The following is a 7,127-nucleotide window of genomic DNA, read 5'->3' on the forward strand; positions in this document are numbered from 1 at the left end:
TCGTTTTTCTTTTCTGTTTGCTTGGAAGATCAGCCGCTTGACTTCCTGTGTGGCTGTGCAGGCCGAGACGACTGTCATTCTCGTCCCGTCCCCAGGGAAGGCATGGGGCATGAACACGCTCTCCTCCCTTGTGCTGGGCTCCTTGCGTGTCCCCTGATTTCTGTGCTTTTATTGTTGTTGTTAATCAGTGTCGTGGGAGGCAGCCCCTCTTCTGCACCTGACATAGCAATTTCATTTTGAGGTACTGAGAACGGAGAGTGAGCATAATTCTTCTGAGGTTTTGTCAGTCACCAGAATACGAGAGATACTCATATTCAGCAATGGTTTTGGTACCTTCTGCCATTTCGGATTATCTGTACCCCTATATTCCACCATGTGTGCTAGTAAAAGATGCTTACTTTATTTTTTTTAATTGAATCATAACTGATTATACATATTTTTGGGGTTCAGTGTTGATATATATTGTTCAAGTCAATATTACTAATATGGATATTGTTACAAATTGTACATATTCTTTATGTCCCTTGTCCAATCTCTCTCCATCTGCCTTCCTCTCCCCCTCACCCCTCTAATCACCCCAGATTTCTTCTCTCCTTCTGAAAGAGTAATGGTTACTCTGTTGATTTGCTGCCTAGATGATCTGTCCAATGCTGGGAGGTGTGATCAGGTCCCCCAATATTATCATAGAGCAGATGCTTCTTCTGTCACTCTGGAAGGGGCTTTGTGGAGAGAGACATCTTCTTCTTTTCTTTGGCCTCTGCTGGTGACTCTCCTTGTGTCAATGCACTCCAGTGGCTGGTGGACCATCTGCATGGTGGTTGTGGCATCTGGCCACTTTTGCGGCAGCCATGTTTACTGTGGTGGCTATGGTCGGCCACCCACATGGAGGTGATGTTTTTGGTATGCTCCTTGGTGCTGGTGGTGTGCCTGGTTGTTCAGGGGGTCTGGTCCCTGCCTCTATGCCTCCAGACTCTGGGTGAGGGCCCAAGGCACTGGTGGTGTGCCTGGGCTGGAACTAATTTTTTGTCCTTTGCTTACTTCTAAAATGGGGGAACTTCCTGTGGGGACCAGTACTTGAACTCTGTGGTTGACCTAAATTGCTGCTTAGCTGCTGTTTCCCTAGAGAAGGCTTTTTGTGCAGCTCAGCATTTAATGGTTGACCTTATAGGTACTCCCAGCTCTCCAGAGACCCAGGGCACCTGGGTTGTGTAGAAACTCTGATCTGGGCCTGAGTTTTTTTCATCAAACCACACCTCATGCAGTTCTGCATTCCTGACCAATCTCCTCTGAGTGGTCCTGTGCTGATTGGGGGGTGGGTTGGCTGTCCTTGCTGTGTCCCAGTGTTCTCCAGGTGGGCCTGTCTCCCCCACTGCCCATGCTGCAAACACTTCCCACGGGATGGGCCCTGCGCTGGTCCCTTGCAGTGACTCACTGGCTTCTGAATGGCTCCCCTTTTTCAGCTGTTCTGTCTCCTTGCTCCTGCGTGGGTCCATGGGAACCCTGTTAGTGGTCTTGCTGCCCTGGGGGCTACCAAGACCCTTTTCTTCCCTGCCACCTCCAAGTAGCTCCACCTGAAGGGCACACCTGAAGCTTCTGCTGGCTCCTGCTCCATGCGCTCAGCAGTTCCAGCTTTAAAGCGGCTGCAGCCTGAAACTCTCTGAGCAGTTTTTTCTTTCTCTCATTGTAGTGTCTCCCACTTTCATGAACTCTGTTGGTCTTTCCTCCTCTTCCCCTGAGCTCCAGCGGCCCCAGCTTGGCCGATGATACATTTTTATAGTTGTAAATTGGTTGATTTGTGGGAGAGAGTGACACTGGGGACGATCCCTTCTGCCATCTTGACTGGAACTCCAGATGCTTACTTTTGAACCAACAGAAGAAGAGAAGGGAGTTTTTTTTTTTTCTCCTTGCCTCAGGTTTATTCATACAAACAACAAAGAAGGACACCAGCCCCATGCAGACAACAGCCCAGGGGTCACACCAGTCCTTCTGTCCTCACATTGGCAGACAGAGGCCTCTACTCTGGAGCCTTTGTGGAGGCCCAGGCACCTTTGCAGGTCTGGGCACATTTTGGAGCCTGAGCTGGAGCTGGAGCTGAAGCTGTGTCCTGTGCTTTGGTTTGAGCCTTGGCCTTGGCCTTTGGCTGGCAGAGCCTGAGACCTATGGCAATGCAGGTACAAGCGTGCTTCCTGAGTTTGGGGTGGGCAGTGCAGGCAAGTCAGTCATGTTTATGGCTGGTGCCCTTTGGGATCTTGGACTTGACCTACTTGGGCTTTATAAGGGCCTTGACAACCTCAGCATGTGCACTCGTGGCCTTGGTGTTGTTGGCCTGCATTTTCTTCCGCTCCTTCTTGTTCTGCTTATTGGCAAAGCTCATGTTCCTCAGGAACTTAGGGTCTGCCTCTTTAAGAGATTCATATTTTTGTGGTCGAGGTTTCTTTTTTGTTTTTTTTCCTTTTTGTCTTTTTTACTGACCAGTAACGGGATCGCAACCCTCAGTGTCGTGCCCGTACCGAGGACCGGCAACGGGATCGCAACCCTCGGTGCTGCGCCCGCACCGCGCTCAGCCAGTGAGCGGGAACCGGTCTCCACATGGGATCCGAACCCTCGGTGGGAGCACCGCCGCGCTCCCAAGCGGCACACTCTCCCGTGTGCCACCGGGCCGGCCCGGTCGAGGTTTCTTAATGCCATTTCTTTGCCATTTCTGGGGCTTGTTGTGAGTGGTGTGGTTCTTGGGCTTGACCATGTCTGCATCGTAACCTGCAGCTGCTGAAGTGCTTGGGACTAAAAGAGAAACAGAGTAAGAATGGAGATTTTTTTGGCCCAGTTGGTTTAGTTGATACAATAAATCTAGAATTGGATTCTATGTTGCTACAGAATAAAAGGGCTATAGCTCTTACACTGTGCTCTTAGTTCAGTAATAGAAGAGAAAAATCACCCTTAAGACAATATAGTCAAGATAGAAAAATCTAGGCTGTCTTGGAGAAGAACTCAATAACAACCATGACTTTTTATTTCCAAATGGGGACATTGAGTAGGTAGGCTGGAAGTCAAAGGAAAATTTTGTATTGAGGGAAAAAATAAGAAAGCTAATGGAAAATATTCTTTCTTTGCTGATAAAATAGCACAGTGAGTGAAACAAGTTACATTAAGAAACACGTGGGTTAAATTGTGAAGCCTCCGATGCTGCTGTCAGGGCAGGAGCAGCACTAGTGTGTGAGCTCACTGGGCTGTGTTCTATCTCCCACGTGAGGCTGCTCAGTTGTTTCTTGGTCCATACGGCAAGAATATTTTTAATACATGTAACACAATATTGTATTGTAATTGTTGAAATCTGTTCATTTGTGGATTTATTTTGGATTATTATTTTTTTTAATTATGGTAGTTGTCGGAAGCCATCAAACGTGACTTTGTTTCCCTTGACAAATTTAAGGACAAGCTGACAAGTGTATCTGTTGGCATCCAGGGCTCAGGTTGGGGTTGGCTTGGTTTCAACAGAGAACAGGGACACTTACAGATTGCTGCTTGTTCTAATCAGGATCTATTGCAAAGAACTATAGGTGAAATGGTTTAAAATAAGAGATAAATAAATGATGGTTTAAAATAAATGATAAATTAAGTGATAAAGCATTCTTAATGAATAAGGAAAACTAGCAGTGTTTAAACTTATCATGAACGTATAATAACTTGAGCAATTCTGAATAGGTAATAGTCAGAAAATTGTGAAGTTAAAAATGCTTTAAAAGTTCTTGATATGGGCCGGCCCGGTGGCACACTGGAGAGTGTGCCGCTTGGGAGTGTGCCGGCGCTCCCGCCGAGAGTTCGGATCCCATGTGGAGACCGGTTCCCGCTCACTGGCTGAGCGAGGTGCGGGCGCAACACCGAGGGTTGCGATCCCGTTGCCGGTCCCCAGTACGGGTGCGACAATGAGGGTTGCGATCCCGTTACCGGTCAGTAAAAAAGACAAAAAGGAAAAAAAAAAAAAAGGTGCGACAATGAGGGTTGCGATCCCGTTACTGGTCAGTAAAAAAGACAAAAAGGAAAAAAAAAAAAGTTCTTGATATGTGTGTTGTATAATAAGCACTTGTAATTTTATAGATACATTAACAAAAATGTTTAAATCATAAACCCTGCTTCATTCTACAGAGAATTCATATCAGCTTCAATAATATATGCACTAAAATAAAAAACTAAGCCTAAATAACAAGTGGGAGGAAAAAGGATATAAGCTGAGTCTAATGTCATGTATTCTCATGCCCTCTGCTGAGCACGTGCCATTAAACTGGGACTGGAACTTAGGTTTCCAGACTCCCATCTTTCCGGGGCTCTTTGGTAGATGAAAATATTTGTCTTGGAAGCGCCAGGCTGGACTCACCAAGTCCTTTCTTCTGTTGAGTCTAAATGAATTAGAAGCCCTTTATGGAACGTTCCTGAAGAGTGTGGGAAATAGAGTCATGAGTCATTGGCAGGTAGATGGGACTTTGGTCTGTGATGTAGGAACTTAAAGTGACACCTTATCATCCAGCACTAGTTCTCTGCCACTATTTCTACCTGTGCACATGTCAGAGGACTCTTGCTCATGTGACCCACTTCCCTGGATATGTTCAGCTTCTCCCAGAATCTAAACAGCTCTTTGGGGAAACTGAGATGCCACAGGAATTTGTCAAAACTGCGGGAGATTTGTGAGGACTGAAAGCTTTAGAGTCAGATATTTCTATAAAAGAGCCTGACCTGGAAGGTGGTGAGTTCTGTGGAATCCCCGCTACACTGCTTTCTCTCCCACTTGAAGAAAGCCCAGGGGGATGAAAATAGTGGAAGTCACGGCTCACTATTTATGGGAAAAATCATTGATATATTTCACTACTTTAACCATTAATAATAAATTAATAATAAATTATAAACAATAAATTATTATTAGTAAGTAATAATACATAGTAAGTACCTCACAACTGATGAAGACACACTGGTTCAGAATTGTCTTCACAGAGGAGAGCAATCCTTTGGTTTGAGAGTTTTTGTTAAATGAGTGTTTTATAGATAGAACTAAGTTCTTCCTTTACACTATTTGATTTCTGGAAATAGCGTGTCTTTTTCTGTCTTAGATTTTTTGGTTAAATTATTATTTCTTTTATTTTCTCATAACTGCTGTGTATTCCATAAGATGAAAACTAACCTTGGGGAGCGAGCAGGTTTGTTGTGAACCCGGGTGAGTGCTCAGGCCCTTTGGAAGAGATACTCAGAGGGCCTCAGGCACACCCAGAAACGAAAAACACCCTTGTCGCTGCCCCTGAGACCACTGAGAGGAAGGCTGGGAACTGGCTTTTGGATGATGTTGGGCTGAGATCTCAGATCCTTCTGCCCCTTCCTGTGCAGGTCGTGAGTCAGGTAATTGAAAGGAGACACCAGCAGTTTTCTGCAAGGCGGACATACTTTATTCTTCAGGTGTGAGTTTCACAGATGTGCTTTATTCTGACATGAGTTCTGCTGACCCTCCATGCCCTGCCCTCCTTCCATGCTCTGCTGACCAGCAGTTCAGAGCAGTTACCTTTATACTTTTAGTGCACAATAGCGCTCACAAGCCAAGCCTTACAGAATTAGAACAATCATGCTGAATCAGTAAATGTGCACACACGCGCAGTTACTCTACTTTTATAACTTGTTTCTAGTAAATGTGCTGAATCTTGCCCATTTGTGACAGATAAGAGGCGAAAGAGCCTGACTAAACTTTTTCTATTTTCCTTACAGATGCATACATTGGTATTTTAAGTGCAGCCATTATATACTGTACTTAATTGATTTCTCCAAGTTTATTTTAATTATTATTTATCACTTTTTCAGAAGAGGAAATTTTAAAATCTTTTCCTAGGAGTATTCATTTGCATGCAAATTTCCTATTTATGTTAGAAACGGAAGTGCATGACAGTATTGTAAAGGGTAATTTTTTGTGCATAAATGATAAAAGTTTAAATTGAGAAGATGTAATGTTTTAGATTGAAATTCACAGCTTTTGCTTTTTTTCTTCTTTCTCCTAGGCCTTATTCCACTGCTGGGGATTGATGTATGGGAGCATGCATATCACTTTCAGTATAAATATGTCAGACCTGATTATCTAAAAGCCATCTGTAATGTCACCAGCTGGGAGAACCTAACTGAAAGATACAGGGCTAGCAAAAAGTGAAACATTACACTGAGCACGTGGAGCTCTTTATGACCATTTTTGTAGGAGCGTAGGGTGCTGCTGTGTACCACTGAGCTGCTCTGTTGTAGCTTTTCCTGCTGTTGCTTATTCGCATATTTGATAAACAGAACTTAATGTTATGAATAACTTCTTATTTTGAAATTTGTTATTGTGCAATTATTCAAAAACAGTAGATGCTTTGTGTGATTTAGTCTTGATTAGTCATTTTTTTCAGAGCTAAAATAGCTAGGAGGTTATAATTGTCATCATAAAACTATCAAAAATATTCCATTCCTGTACTTTTAGAGCCTATAGGGAAGACTTTCTAATCCTGTCTTATTGCAGGTATAGAAAATCTAATCTTTTTCCCCAGTGGTTTAACAATAAAATATTAAATATTTCCCAAGTGCAATATTCAGTATTTTGTGAAAAATTGCTTTTTGTAAGTAATCCTTTGTAGTGATACTTCTGGTAATCTCACCCAGAGAAAGACACGTTTTGTTCTATTGTGTCATTTTTGATTTTTTTTGTTTGATTTATTGTAGAGGATGCACAGCTACTATAGAAGCTCTATATTGTTTTTTCAATAAAGAGAACACTGTATCTGTGATATGGTGACACAGAGCATTCAAATTATGCTCCTGTCTAGCTTTTGCAAGTAGATCTGCACAGTGTTTACACACAGCAGGGTCCCCTTGCATTTGGCTTCACACTGACATACGTTGTTCCCAGTTGTGTCTTCATCTTCCTAGTTATCTTTAATGGCTATAAAAATTTTATCAAGTGGACATTTCCTAATTTACAGTTCTGTTACTGAATATTTCATTGATTTCTAATTGTTATTTATCAGAAATAGTGCTGTCATGAGCAACCTCACGCACATAGGTTTTGTACATTTCTATTGGAATGTTTTCCCTGTACAGATTTTTTTCTTATACCTATTTAATAACGT

At 43.0% G+C, this 7,127-nt stretch overlaps 1 pseudogene; it reads right to left on the reverse strand.

Moving 5' to 3' along the window:
- Positions 1-2,014: 2,014 nt before the first annotated feature.
- Positions 2,015-2,743, reverse strand: LOC103607722 (annotated as a pseudogene).
- Between the last annotated feature and the right edge of the window lie 4,384 nt (positions 2,744-7,127).

The sequence above is a fragment of the Galeopterus variegatus genome, unplaced genomic scaffold (assembly GCF_000696425.1).
Source record: "Galeopterus variegatus unplaced genomic scaffold, G_variegatus-3.0.2 Scaffold7659, whole genome shotgun sequence".
NCBI lineage: Eukaryota > Metazoa > Chordata > Mammalia > Dermoptera > Cynocephalidae > Galeopterus > Galeopterus variegatus.